This window comes from Pogona vitticeps, chromosome 5, assembly GCF_051106095.1.
Source record: "Pogona vitticeps strain Pit_001003342236 chromosome 5, PviZW2.1, whole genome shotgun sequence".
Classification (NCBI taxonomy): Eukaryota; Metazoa; Chordata; class Lepidosauria; order Squamata; family Agamidae; genus Pogona; species Pogona vitticeps.
The window spans coordinates 134247679-134263811 of NC_135787.1; the positions used below are offsets into that span (position 1 = coordinate 134247679).

The 16133-nt window shown below is 36.3% G+C and overlaps 1 protein-coding gene and 1 long non-coding RNA gene across 5 annotated transcripts in view; one reads left to right on the forward strand and one right to left on the reverse strand.

The window, feature by feature from the left end:
- Positions 1-16133, reverse strand: part of FOXP2 (forkhead box P2) — a 576890-nt gene that overhangs the window by 381094 nt on the left and 179663 nt on the right. The gene's annotated exons all lie outside the window — the stretch shown is intronic.
- On the forward strand, positions 1088-6828 carry LOC144583293 (uncharacterized). The gene is made up of 2 exons (XR_013537003.1): positions 1088-1960; positions 5871-6828. It is a non-coding gene; the product is annotated as an uncharacterized LOC144583293 (long non-coding RNA).

Consider the following 16133-nt stretch of genomic DNA (forward strand, 5'->3'; position numbering starts at 1 on the left):
CTGTTGTTCCTTTCATCTCCTGACTCCCTACTTTAGTATTCCAATCCCCCATAGGAGAACACTTTCTTTGGTATCAGTTCTAGAAGGTGTTGTAAGTCTTCATAAAATTGGTCAATTTCAGCCTCTTCAGCATTGGTGGTTGGTGCATAAACTTGGATTACTGTGATGTTGAAAGGTCTGCCTTGGATTTGTATTGGAATCATTCTATTATTTTTGAGATTATATCCTAGTACAGTGGTGCCCCGCAATACAACAACCCCCGCAGTACGAGGAAACCGCAGTATGATGACTTTTTTGCCATCGCTATAACGATGGTTCCTATAGGGGAAAACCACTTTACGATGATCAGGTCCCTGCTTTGGGAACCGTTTTTTTGTGGACAATGATCTTTACAGCTGATCGTCGGCTTCGCAAAATCGCCTCCCGCTGTTTTCTGACCCATGCTTCGGAAGACAGCGATTAAAAACAGCTGATCAGCACTCTCAAAATGCCTGCCCTGTGGTGGATCTTTGCTGGACGACGAGACAATTTCCCCACTGGAACATATTAACTGGTTTTCAATGCATTCCAATGGGAATTTTTTTTCACATGATGATGATTTCGCTGTACAGCGATTTTCCTGGAACAGATTATCGTTGTCATGCGGGGCACCACTGTATACTTTTCCTCTCTTTCGTTGACTATCAGGGCTACTCCATTTCTTCTATGGCATTCTTGCCCACAATAGTACATATGATAATCGTCTGAATTGAATATGCCCATTTCTGTCCATTTTAGTTCACTGACACCCAGGATGTCAATGTTTATTTTTGCCATCTCCTGTTTGACCACATCCAGCTTACCAAGGTTCACAGAGCTTACATTCCAGGTTCCTATGCAATATATTTATTTGCAGCATCAGACTTTCCTTTCACTTGCAGGCGCGTCCGCAGCTGAGCGTCCTTTCAGCTTTGGCCCAACCACTTCATTAGCTCTGGAGCTACTTGTAGTTGTCCTCTGCTCTTCCTCAGTAGCATGTTGGACACCTTTTGACCTGAGGGGCTCATCTTCCAGTGTCATATCTTTTATCGTTTTGTTTCTGTTCATGGGGTTTTCTTGGAAAAGATACTGGAGTGGCTTGCCAGTTCCTGCTCCAGGTGGATTTGGTTTAGTCAGAACTCTCCACTATGACCTGTCCATCTTGGATGTCACTGCACGGCATAGTTCATAGCTTCCCTGAATTACTCAAGCCCCTTTGCCATGACAATGCAGCAATCCATGAAGGGATTGCTGCCTCGAAGAGTTAAGACTCTTATATTAATTAAATGAGATTATTATAAATATATAATTATTATATATTATAATTATTATATTATATATAAATTTATAATTATTATAAAAATATAATTATTTAAATTAAATAATTAAAGGAAAGTTAAATAATCTTATACAGTGGTGCCCCGCATAGCGATGATAATCCGTTCCGGAAAAATCATCACTATACAGATTCGTCGCTATGCGGAACATAAAAGCCCATAGGAATGCATTAAAACACGTTTAATGCGTTCCTATGGGCAAAAAACTCACCATTCTGTGAAAATCCTCCAAACGGCCGCCATTTTCGCTGCCCAGTAAGCGAGGAATGGGCGCGAAAACACTGCAGGTAGCCTTTTTTTTTTTTTTACCTGGCGGCCATTTTGGAACCACCAATCAGCTGTTAGGAAAACATCACTATGCGAAAATCGGTAAGCAAAACAGCTTACTGATCATCGCAAAGCAATGTTTTACCATTTAAAACATCGCAATGCGATCGCAAAAACGATAAAAAAAATCTCTATGCGGATTTGTCGTTAAATGGGACGCCCGTTATGCGGGGCACCACTGTATTAATTAAATAATAATTCTTGTGTGCTGTCAAGTCAATTGTGACTTATGGCAATCCTTTTCAAGACGTTTTAAGGTAGAGAATACTCAGAAGCATGTGTTTTACAAGTATGTGCACACATATATGGGTCTAAAAAAAGAAGGAAGAAAAAAAAAAGAAAGGGGGGGAAGTTTTGGTTATTGTTATTGGTTTGTTTTGTTTTTGTTATTGCTCTGGACTGTCCGATTAAGATGGGATTGAACAAATAAAAAAGGGAAGGCATTTGGATATATATATGTGAATAAATATATGATGTGGGGTGAAAAGGAGGTGGAGGTTCGGCTGGGGTCCAGACTGGTGGGAGTGGCGTCTCCCCCCCTCCCAGATCGCGTGTTTAACATTAGTGAGATGCGGGGAAGCTGGAGGGAGGAAAAATGTTTATATGTAGGGAGGAAGGGTAGGGATAGAGAATTAGAAAGAGGTGAATTTAATTTTTTTAGTTGTTTTTGTTTATGTTTTGGGAATTGCACAAAGGGACCAACTAAGAAGCAAAAGATTGAACAGATATGGGGAAAAACATAAGAGTAGCCACTTTAAATGTGAAAGGCCTAGGAGCTGTATTAAAGAGAAGGAAAATAGAATTATTATTAAAAAAAAGTAGAGTTGACATTATCTATCTACAAGAGACACATCAATTAAAGGATGGAGTCAATGAACTGAAATTGCAAAATATACATATATATGAAAAAACATTTGGGACATCCAGACTCCAATATTCTTCAACATACAGAGGTGATAGACAAAGTCAAGAAAGAATGGTTGGAAATATGGTCATTTAATGAAGCGGGTGGGAATAAAATAGGCGTGTTATGGGACACCATGAAAGCTGTTATGAGAGGAATTGCTATAAGAGAATCTTGTAGATTAAAAAGATTGAGAGAAGGAAATGTAAAAAGGATTGAAGAATCATTAAAGGATTTAGAAACTAAATATTTTATAGATAGAGACAATAAAAAATTATTAGAGATACAAGCTAAAAGAAAGGAATTGGAAAGCTTAGAATTAGAAAAAGTACAGAGGGACCTGATATACACTAAAAGGAATTTTTTTGAACATAGTAATAAAAATTCAAAACTTTTAGCTAGAATGGTTCATACCAAAAGAACAAAAAACAACATTGGTGTGATTAAAGATAAAACAGGAAAAAACTGCAGTTTAATGAAAGAAAAATTAAAGATTATACAAGATTTTTATCAAAATTTATATAAAAGTAATAGTGCATCAAAAGAAGATATAGAAACTTATATTAAAGAAAATGTTAAGAGTGAAATATCAGAGAACGATAAAAAAGACTTAGATAAAGAAATAAAAGAGGAAGAGATTATAGAGATAATTAATAAACTAAAATATGGTAAAACCCCAGGTTTTGATGGATTAGGTTCGGAATATTATAAAACCTTTAAATCAATATTGATCCCTAAATTAAAAATGCTTTATAATGAAATCTTGGAAGGAGAGAGGATACCAGATTCATGGAAACATTCATTGATAACTCTTATCCCAAAACCTAATAAAGATCTAACAGACCCAAGTTCATATAGGCCTATTTCTTTACTAAATCAGGATGCAAAGATATTTACAGCAATACTTGCAAATAGAATTAATAAATTTATTATAAAATATATCAAAGAGGATCAGAATGGTTTCTTGAAAGGTAGGCAAATGGAAAACTTAACAAGGAGAGTCTTGAATACTATACATAATATAGAAAAAAATAAACTGAAGGCTGGCATTTTATCATTAGATATATTTAAAGCATTTGATTGTGTGGAATGGCCAACGTTAAAGACTTTGTTAAAGGGTTGGGGTTTTGGAAAAAAGTTTAGGGGGATAATAGATCAATTATATTTAGAGAATACCTCTGTAGCAATAGTTAATGATGGGATGACAGACCAAATAGCTCTTGGCCGAGGTACTAGGCAAGGTTGTCCTCTCTCTCCAGTTCTGTTTTGCCTGGTTATTGAAATGTTGGCAAATGTAATTAGGAACGATGATTTAATTGAAGGTATAGGAGAAAAGAAGATAAAGATTAATTTATTTGCGGATGATTCCTTATTGACAGTGAAAAACCCGTTAGAATGTATAGATAAAATTAAAACACACTTAGAAAAATTTGGAAAAATAACCGGATTAAACATAAACTGGCAAAAATCTGACTTAATGTTGTTTAATTATAGTAGAATAGAACAAGAAAAGTTTACTGAAAAACATGATTTTAAAATATGTAAAACAATCAAATACTTAGGAATAGATTTAGCGAAAAATATTCAAAAGATAAAGGATTATAATTATAACAAACTAAAGGAAGTAATTAATAAGAAACTACAAGAATATGATAAGTTCAAATTATCTTGGTTTGGAAAGATTGCATTGGTAAAAATGAAAATTTTACCAAAAATTAATTTTCTATTCAGAATGTTACCAATGCAGTTAACAGAGGATGAGTTGAAATATTGGCAAGGAATAGTTAACAAATATTGTAATGGAGGGAAGAAATCTAGAATAAATAAAAAGTATTGGTATAAAACAACAAAAAAAGGTGGTATAGGTTTACCAAATATAAGAAACTATTATTTAGCTAACCAACTGAGGTTCATTGGTGAAATTATATATAATCCGGAAAGGTTAATTTGGTGGGAAATGGAATCATCAGAATTACAAGGAAATATAGAAAAATATTTATTTGCTAAAGGTAAGAAAGACAAAATAAGTCAAGTTAATAATCCCTTTTTAAAGACACTGTTAAATATATGGTATAAGTATAAAAAGAATTTATGTTCATCATACTCTCCATTTAGATTAGTGACAGAAATAGAAGATTTTCCTACCAATATGAAGGTGTATATGGATTTATTTAAAGAAGAAAAAGTGATTAGACTGAAAGATTGGCTGTATAAAATGAGATCGATAGATCAAATGAAACAAGTATTTCAAAACAAGACTATTTCATGGTTGAACTATGTACAACTGGAAAGATGGACTAAGAATGGGCAAATAAATATAATAAAGGTAGAGAACACACAAAATTTGAGCAATTTTTATTCTCATATGAGGACATTCAGATGACTGACTCAGTAAAAGGTACAGTGAGTAAAATTTATTCACTTCTTAATTTAGAGGAAGAAGAAAGTGAGAAAGAAGGATTGAAATTGGTGTGGGAACAAGATATTGGGAAAAGAATAAATGAAGAAGAATGGAGGAGGATATGGAAAATGAGGATTTTAAGATTGATGTCAGTAAGAATAAAGGAAAATTTTTTTAAACTTAGTTTAAGATGGTATTTAACACCAGTAAAATTAAACAAAATCAACACCAGTCATCCGAATGTCTGCTGGAAATGTGAGAAAGAAGTTGGTACATACTTTCATATGTGGTGGGAATGTGAAAAGGTACAAAGTTTCTGGAGACAAATTTTTAAAGAATTAAGTTGTATCTGTGGAAAAGATATAGAATGTAAGGCTGAGATTGCTTTGTTATCAATATATGAGAATGTGGAATATGACAAAATGATTAAAGAATTGATAACTAATTTAATAACAGCAGCTAGATTGATTATTGCTAGACAGTGGAAATTAAAGACTGAATTACAAATTGAAGAATGGTATAAAGAAATATGGAATATAGCATTAAATGATAAATTAACTTGTAATTTAAAGATGAAGAAAGGAGAGTTGAAAAAGAATAATTTTTATGTAATATGGGGCAAATTTTTGGAATATGTGTTAATAAGGGGAAAAGGGAGAGCTCCAAATCAAGAATCTATGCAGTTCTGGAGAGGAGGACAATAGAAGAAGAAGAATGAGAAGAAGAAGAAAAAGAAGAATATGGCAAGAGGTCCCGTATATGGTGGTGGGGAACACTGTTATTGTGTTGTAAGTGTATATGTTTTATGTATATGATTTTTTTGTTATAGTTATAAATAAATAAAAAAATATATTAAAAAAAAAAAGAGAATACTCAGAAGCAGCTTATCATGTCCTTCTTTTGGGTCTCTCTGGGGCTGTTCAGCTTGCCTAAGGCCAAATGCTCAGGATGCACAGAGAGGAATAGAACTTCCAACCTCTGGTTCCACAGCTAGATATTTAATTCACTGAGCTAAGCAACCAGTTTACATTAACTTGTCATCATCCTAATGTGCCATCAAGTTGATTCTCACTTATGACTACCCTTTGCAGGATTTTCTAGGTACAGATACTCAGAAGTGGATTACCATTCCCTCCTTCTGGGGGCATTCTAAACTGTGTAGGTTGGCTGAGGATACACAGGCTGGCTCTTCTTTTTCTTTTCTTCTTTGTCCAACATCAATTGATCCTCTTTTCTTTGTTTCTTTCTTACTATAGACTGGGCCCCATTTTAATACTGGATGAGCCAGCTCTAAATAATGATGTTGTATTGCACGAGAACCTGCTTCCCAGGTTCTCTGGCCAAGAGGTTATCCTCCCCACACATTTTTCCTATTTATTTTCCTTGAATGATCCAGTGTAATATTTTGTTTCTTGCTTTGTGACAATATTCTTCTAGGTTTCTTGCACTCCATGTATTTCACAAATTTTGATCTGATTTAATCTGTCTCTGGTTACTCCTTCAATCTAAGACATTTTTAGCATTCTACAATAAACACACATATCAAATGCTTCCTTCATTTTCATGCATGTGTTAAAAGCATTAAATGTTATGTCATACAGTAGAATCAAAAATACATAGCAATGTAAGTTTACGTTCTCAAAGCTTATTTGAAGATTTGCCATTGTTGTGTATTACATTTGTACTTTCACTTTAGATCATTAATGAATGCACTTATTACAGTACTTCTTACTAATTACTGTGAACATGATTTTCTTAACATTAAATTTTAGATCCTCTTACAATTGGACCAAAAATGGTACTAACCTGCATATAGTAATTACTTGCTCCTCCTATACTCTAAGAATTGCAGATTTCAAGCATCAACATAATTTTATTTCTAAAAAAATGCTCTCATAAGTGTCTTCAACTTCAAGACAGAAATGCAGAAACAGGCATAGATACAAACTCAAACACACACACAGGGTAAAAGAAGCTGTTGGAAAACTGTACAATGATTATTTTTCAAAAGGTTTTTAGAAAATCTACAAATCTCAATTTCTTAAAAAGTAAATTTTGCATCTTCAGCATTACAATTCTGGCCACAATTAAATTTCTGCATTTTCTGGCTATAGTGACTGGCGCCCTGATAGCTTAAGATCACACAAAATGAAAACCTTTTCCTCTTTATTGTACATAAACAGGATTCCCACTTGCTTCAGTGCTTTGCCTGTTTTGAAGGCTTAAACCTGTCAAATTATTCCATTTGATTTTAGAGAATTCTCATATAACAATTTATTTTACTTACTTTTATCTTCAATAAAATGGTTCAGTGAACATTAGCAACTATGAGACACAAGCTTCAATCAGTCCAAAGGCATCAATCTACATTAGACCTACTGTGCAATAAATAGTGCTGAGAACTCTATAGTAAAACAAAGCAGTGGTGAACAAGCAAGTATAGCAGAATGAAGGAAGCAACAGTGGAAGAAAAAAGAAAATTCTCCCTTGGCACTAGTGCTCCCCCCATTATACAGGTGCTAAGTTAACACAGGAGTAACTTTTAATGACACAGACAGCTTAGAATGTTCTCTAGAGTGGTTCAATTCGAATATAATGTCACACCATCGTCAAGAAAGTGAGGTTGCTCTAATTTTCCAAATTGTGAACACAAGCAAGGTTTTCAGCCAGAATCACAAGCATAATGTGAAGCAGGTGTACAAACCATAGCTGTAGTTGTTACTAAAACAAGTCATAGTTATGGTTGTTACTCTAATTCAACAACACACGACACCTTGAGAGAGAAGCATTCAACAGACAGAAAATGAAAGGATACTAGAAGCTTATAAACTATTCTTGCTTATGTGGAATGACAAACTCCAATATGGGTTTCAAATCAGACATCTGAGCCTCCAAATCTATTTTACATGAGAACCACAAAGATGGCCTCTGTTTTCAAGTTGGCAGTGTTTAATACAGTGGTGCCTTGCAAGACGAGGTTAATGCGTTCCGCAAAAATCGCTGTCAAGTGATTTCGTCGTTAAGCGAAACGTGGTTTTCCATCGAAATGCATTGAAACCCTGATAATCAGTTCCAATGGGAATGGATTGCCATCGTAAAGTGAAAATCGCCATAGGAAACATCGTTAAGCAAAACGCGTTTCCCAAGCGAACACAGCCGTCTAACGAAACAGCGACAATTCAAACGCCTGTTTAGTGAAGCGAACCTGAGCTGTCAAAACCATTGTAAAGCGAAACACAGGGACCCGAAAATTAACTGTCTTGCGAGGCAAGGTCCCCACCATCGTAGAGCGAAAATCGCCCATAGGAAACATCGTTAAATGGAGTGCAAGATCGCTCCAGAAAACTAATCGTTAAACGAATTCATCGTTAAATGAAGCAATCGTCTAGTGAGGCACCACTGTATCTATGTTGAAGCAATTTGAGATCACAGAATTTTCAGATCTACTATCTATGTTTCCAAGTTAAACTATAATGCTTTGTTTTCCACAATGATCTCCTATAGTTACGGAGACAATAGCCATTTTCAGTATGCTTTTTTACGCAAACCTGAGGGATGTTTCGAAAATAGCTATCTGATTATCATGAGCTTCAAAATAATCAAATATATTTAAGCAACAACTCTTTTTTGTAGATGATATCATTAAGAACTAATTCCAAGAACTGTCAAGCATCAGTTCAAGATACCGTGAAAATGTCTCCCAAAGCATAAACTTTGTAATAAGTGATGCAAGTTCATCTCTGATATGGGCTGTAAAAAAAGAAGATTATTATAACAGTGCTCTTCCCAGCAAATCAGACCATTAAAAATGTACTTAATGTTCACTAGAATTGAAAAGGAGGCCTGTTAAAATCCATATTTTGCTACTTCATATAATCATAGGAAAATTTACTACCTAGTAGTTCCAGGCCACAAATTTGATTTTTACAAATGCAAGAAAAGAAAGAAAGGCTATACCCATTTCTAAATTACTTTTAAAATGTTTCTGTAAGTTCTAACACATCTATGATTTCTAACAGGCTATAATTATCTGATTGTGTGTGTTCTGTGCCGTCAAGTCGGAACCGATTTACAGCAACCCTAATAGGGCTTTCAAGGAAAGTGAAATAGTTAGGGAGTGGTTTTACAAGTTCTACTCCCCCAGCCAGTTTCCATGGCTGAGCAGAGATTCAAACCTTGTTCTCCAGAATCCTAATCAGTTGCCCTATCCACTACACCACACTCTAGGAATCATGGTTCAAATATGTTATACAATTGCTCCACATATGTTTTATTTTGATATGGGAACACATATAATCATTATTTTTGGATATTAGAATACTATATGAGAATTTCTTCTATTAGTTCTTTCCTATCCACCTTACTGCCATCATCCCTTCTAACAAATAATGTTCTATCTAATTGTTATAACAGTGATGTATCCCCGCTATTGCATGTACAGGAAGGTAGGAAGTCCGTGGAATGTGCCTAATTCACATCTAGTTAACATCCTTTCATTACTTTCATCACATATATGCAATTTTTCCACCTGCATGCTTCAGACAGTTAAAATATGACTTGCATCAAAACTGTATAAAATAATCAGCTAATAAAACAATAAAGTCATAAATGATGAAAGAACACTAAGTAAAGATAATAATTATAATCCACAGGTTAGAATAATCTGACAGAAAAGTAAGAGCTTGGTCTTTACATGAGCTTAGTAAACTGAGGATAAACTAGACCCATGTATGCAGCCCCTTCATTTCTCCTCATATGGAGCTAAGCAACTAACCTGGAAGCCTCTAACTAACCCTAGAATAACAAGTAAAAATCTTGTTGCTTAATACATCTGTGGAGACAAAAGGCATAACTTGCAGCAGTTTCTCGCTAGCAACTAACAAATGCGTGTTTTTTTTTTGTTTTGTTTTTTGTGAGCACCAAACTGCTGGCTTGGCACACACTTAAAAATCAAGGTGGAGCCTTGATAACTACAAGCAAGAAGTCATTGTAAGTTATGACATTTGCCTTCCACGGGTGTAACTAAGCAACAGACGTTTGGCCATAGAATTGCAGAGCTGAAAGGGGTGTCAAAAAAGAATTTAATTCAATCCTCTGTCAAACAAAGAAATTTTATTTAATAGAACTAGAGCACATTAGAATATTAAACTATCTTCAAATAGTGGCTTATCCTGTGTTGTTCCAACTTCAATAACAATAGTTTCCAACTAAGAAATAAGTCAGAAACTATGATCAGATTTTCTACTGAGTGTTTGCCCTTCAAGGATGCAGTGTCTTTAGGCAAAAACTACTTCAACCTAAGCTTATTAAGCAGAGATAACATTAGGGCTGTGCAATTGATTTGGCCAAATCTCAAACAGAGCTGGGCTGATTCAGATCAATTTGGCTCAAGTTCAAAGCAGAACAGATTGGTCTGAAGTTGAACTGGACTAGTCTGAATGACTTTGGTCCAATTTGATGCCTCAGACACTAAAAGAAAGCCAGACAGTATGTCTCCAAAATCTTGCAAAATAGTATCATATACGGAAATTTGAAGTGGTGTAATGGAGGGACAGAGAAAGAGACTTGGGCTTTGCTCAATGTCAGCTCTAGTTTGTAATCTGAAAGTAGAATATCACCAGAACTTTCTTATCCTTTTTGCCTTTCTTGCTGGTTCATTTTATTGTCTATACTTCATTTATTATGTGTAAATCTTAGTACATTTGGTAGTGGCTCTTAACCTTCATGCCTACTCCTACTTCGTTGGTCTCCAGCCCTTTCATGACAATGACCTTGAGCTAGCTGCCACTGTTGATCATGTAATTTCTGCTATGTAGACAGACCACACACAAACAGATTTTAGCTACTCTGGTTGTAATTAGCAGTTATATATTTTGTGGAAACACAGCAAAAAGGATTCCACAAGCAAAATCAAAAGATAGGGGTACCCCAAACAAAAAAAATTATTATTATGAAACTGGACTTCAGATCAGCACCAATTTGGCACAGATGTAGCAGAAGATCGGCTTTTGCTCTGTGTCGAATTTGAGGGGGTTTGGAGCAAAAGGTTTTCAAGTTGTGATTTTCTAAAAAGTAACACTGTTTTACTCCCTTAAAGATACAAGCGAACATATATCTACAGCGAATTGAAAAGAGATAAAAAATGTAGATAAGACAACATTTACATCCCTGAAGGGGGAAAACTGTTTTAACCTCCCTTTTTTTTAATCCACAGGAATAGGGCCATGCATGGCTGTACAGTGGTGCCTCAATTTACGAACTTAATCCATTCCAGAAGATGGTCGTAACTCGAAATGGTCGTAAGTCAAAGCACCATTTCCCATAGGAATGCACTGAAACAAGATTAATCCGTTCCGACCGTTTTTTGGTCATGTCTCAAGGTGCCAGTTGCAAGTCAAAGCATTCATTCCCATAGGAACTAATGGTAAAGTGGTTAATCCGTCCACTACCACTAGGGGGAGACTTTTAAAAAAAACCCTAAGATGATTTATGTTTAAAAAAAGGCAGGAAAGGAAGGAGGGAGGGAACAATGGGGAAAAGAGCACACAGACCCCTCAGACAAAGGTTTATGCTTTTAAGTACAAAAAGAGAGAGGATAGAGAAAGAAAACAATGGGGGGTGAGAGACTTTGGAGTCTAAAACACATTTTAAGCCCACATATTTTAAACCCACATCTAAGAAGAGTTTTTATGTTAGCCCGTTTTAATATTTTTCCTTCAGCCACCCATGCCAGTCGATTTCTCAATATCCCTCATGAAAAAAGACTTTGTTTTTGTTGTTGTTGTTGTTTTAGAGACACCTGACACCCTGGTTCATATATTGTTTCAATGCCCTGCTCATTCTCACTTTCGAATTTTTTCTTGAACTTTGGATCTCCTATTTTTCCAATTCTTCTGAGTCAATTCTTTCTATTTTCACAAGTGATGAATGTAATGCCCTGACCAATGCTGTTGCAGATTTCTTATCTGCAATTCTGAAATTGTCCCCTACTTCTTGCTCCTAATTTGTGAAATTTGTGTAATTTTACTTTTCCTATTTTGCTTGTGTTGTTGTAATTTGTAAATGTCATTAAAGGTTTCAGAACAGAACCCACACATTTTAAACCAAACACCTTTTAAAACAAAAGAGAGGTCACAGTACACAAAGGAGCCACAGAATTAAAAAAAAACACATTCTAGCAGGGACTAAAAATGCTACATCAGAGCACAGGAACATAACACCCCCAGCCCAGATCCACGCTGCAAAAACCCTGTACATACAGTGGGGTCTTGACTTAAGAACGACTTGAGTTAAGAACATTTTGACTTAAGAACCGCTCTCATAGGAAAATATTGACTTGACTTACATACTTAGATTTGAGTTAAGAACTGAAAAAAACCCCACGTGGGAGGCAGGGAAAGTGCAAAATTTGAACTTTCAGTTAACTGTTGGCCAGTGAAAAGGGTGCCTGTCTGCTTCCTCACTCCTCCCAGCGTTTAGAGAGTGGATTGGGAGACAGTCTTCAGGCTGCCTGGTACTGTACTGCCTGGACTGCATTTTTACCTGCCTTCCCTTAACCTTTCTTGACCTAAGAAAAAAAGAAACAAAATATCCCCCTCTAGTGGTCGAAGGCGGAATAGCAGCTTCCCATTAGTTTCTATGGACGGAAAAGAGCAGATACGGATCAAATGGTTTTCAATGCATTCCTATGGGAAATGCAGATTTGACTTGAGAACTTTTTGACTTGAGAACCGCCTTCCAATACGGATTAAGTTCTCAAGTCAAGACCCCACTGTACAGTAGTCACCCAGAACAGGCAGTCTCGCTGTTTTAAAAAAATGAAGTCAAAAAGCAAAAAGCAAAAATCCAAAACGCAAAAATTTTAAGAAAATTAAAATGGCAAAAAAAGTACAGTACAATACAGTACCAGGCAGTACAAAGTCTCTCTGAACCCACACTCTCTAACCGCTGGGGCGAAAGAGCTACAGAGAAGCAGCCTCTTCACTGAGCAACGGTTAACTGAAAGCAGTTCAAATTCCCCGCCCTCCCTGCCTTTTTTTCTGTTCGTAACTCAAAGCGCCGGTCGCAAGTCAAAGCAAAATTTTGCGGCTGGAGCTGGTCATAACTTGAATTGGTTGTAAGCCAGGATGTTCATAAGTCGAGGCACCACTGTACTTCAGAACCTTTAATTACTGCTTTTTAACCCCTAAAACATCCCAAATTGCTCCTTTTTAAAATAACATCTGAGAGTTCTGAAGTAACTATTTGCATAACATGGCATTCTGGTCAGTCAGAATGTGTCTCCTCTCAGCCCACATGGCAGGTCACTTTTAACCTTGCCATGGTTTTCAGTGTGAATGAAAGCATTTAACTCCTTCCTGGTCACATGTTCTTAGCACTTGTAAATTTCACCATAGAATCTACAGTACTCTCTTAAACCAGCTGAAATTCTACTGATAAGAATAATTTTACAGTCATTGTGTGCATTCTATTCCATCAATTTAAAAATTCATTGTGAAAAACAGCAATATTCTTAAGTGAACACTAAGTCAAATATTTTGACTCCACCTTCAAGAATCACCACCCAGTATAGGTAATGGTAGAGAATTAGAGGTATTATAACTCTAGTACACACAGCCAAAACCCTCTCACTCCTGGACTAACTCATAAAGATAATTTAATCTTTGTACCAATAACATGACCATGAAAGATCTCATAACTTCTTGACATACACAACTTCTAAGGAAATTTCAAGTCACTGGGAAGAAATAGTCGATGGATAAGCCAAAGAAAGAGGAATGGTATCTGCTTACAGGTATCCTTGAGAAACACAAAATGTCTGATTATTTGAATATGTTTTATAACGGAAAAGGCAGCCTATGAGGGGCTGGGAACCTTTGTTTCCCGCCCACCCCCAGTGTTTGGTGGACTGCACCACAGCCTTCAATTTTTCATGTCTCCCTGAAATGATGGAAGAACCATTTGCCACTTAAATGCAACACATGCACCCTGGCTAGTCAGAAATAAGAAGTGACAAGCTGGTCATTTCCAGTTTCTAGAAAAGGCTAACTCTGGATTAAATGAGGACCGAGAGCAAAATTTAAAAGGCACATTTCATCCCTTGTAGATGTTATGATGATATATAGGGGGGATGGATCACACAGTGGGGTCTGAAAGACAGAGAAGGGTCTCCTGAAAGATCTTAAAAAGCAGGTGGAGTTGGGTGTCATCAGCACACTGGTGGTACTAGGCCACAAAATTCTGGACAGCCTCTTTCAGGTGCTGAACACAAGCACCACTCTCATTCACAAGGTGACATCACAAAAGGGAAAATCAGAAGCTGACTCCTTTTAAATCAGTTAACCACTTCTTACCCAAACACAAAGCATTGTCAGAGCTATTTTTTAAGAAGTGTGAACGGTAATGAGCAGAAAAGGGCATTCTGTAAACCATACTGATTGCTGCCAAGGATGTTGTCAACATTCACGCTGCCCTTTGCTACTTAAAGCTTGGTATCCTTTTTCCTGCTAGCAACGCAGGCACAACATTTTACAGGAATATCGGGCCATTTTCTGGCTTTTTGAATTATAGGTACAGGAGCACAATATCCCACATTCATAAACTGTTCTTTTGTTCTTTTGAATTTAAGACAACACTCCCTAGTACATAAGTTCAAGTGTTCTATTTTTAATTTCCATGTTCTTGACCAGTCAGAATAAAATCATGAAACAGTAAAAATCAAGACAAGGTATAGTCTTTTGTTGCATGTGCTTTACAGCTCCAGAATCAACTTTCTAGGTAATGCTTTTTAAATAATTTTTTATACTAAACTTTTGCTGCCACTCATGTTATGGCACTCAGTTCATCAGCCCATGTTACTATGAGTAGTGATCATACATATACACAAAGGATAATGCAAATGTGTACAGAACTGGAGTACAAGTCCCTCCTACAAGATGTTTGCAGTCTAAAACTAAACATATGGAAAAGAGCAGAAGAAAGGGAGGGAAACAGAGGCAGAGATTAACAGGGAAGCATTATGTGGCTATTGCATTCTGTATACTTTGGCTTAAGCATGAGAACTACAGAGCTGTATCAAAGACTTCATAGAATGGGTAGTTCTTAAGAGAAATGTGAATTAAATAAGAGAGAGAGAACAAAAAATAGCTCTTCTAGGCTTGTAGGAACCCCCATCCAATGGCTCATGAGGAAACCCTAATTTTCTTTTTTTTAAAAGCCCATGAAGAGATTTATCCTCCATTTCCACTTCCAGTCTTTCATATGTCTACTTGGAGACAGATTCAATCATATTGAGTGGCATGGAAGAAAGGCTAACTTTGGACATCTTGGACAAAAAAGAGTGGTGAGTCCAAAGGAAACCAAAGACGCAAAGGTCATAGGTGAAGCAGTGGTCAAGGGAGAGAACGTCAAGCACTTTGTAGTTAAGTTCAAGGAGTTTGTACTGAATCAGAGAGTGGACAAGAAACCAGCAGAAAGATTTAAAGGGCTTGTTGCAAATCAGCAAAATAAGAAGGCGGGAGAATAATAGATATAAGGCAAGACAAGGCAACCTTTATTGGCATAAAGAGGATAAAACATAACCAAAATGGTGCTTTAAATACCCCAGGCATACAGAATCCAGCAGGGAGGAAAGAAGAAGACGAACCCTCTCTAAAACGTTTAATAGTAAGCAATGCTTCACTTTCTCACAATTGAACTAATGAAATCTGCATTTTTTCCAGAGTGTCAGGCACCTCCACAGATAACATAAAACGGACTTTGTACACATCAGATTTTACCTCCAATTTTAACAAGACCAGTGCAACAAATTTGGAACAATCACTTTGGTGATATGGGCAGTGCAGAAACATATGAGCAAGAGTTTCCAATGTATCCTGCTCACATGTGCAATGTCTTTCGAGATGTGGGATTCCTTCGAACCTACCATATAGTAAAGCTGCAGGCATGACATTGCATCTGGCTAGGGAAAATGCCCTGCATTTTTTGTGGTTACTTAAGCAGGGAAAGGAAGGCAGATGGTTTTCCAATCTTAAAGGGGATGTGGGAAAACAGTGGTGAACAGGTCTTATTAGCTATGTTCCACAGTTCCTGGAATTCAATGTCCAAGATTCTTCTTTTGATCATTTGGAAGGCTTGTCTTTGATTT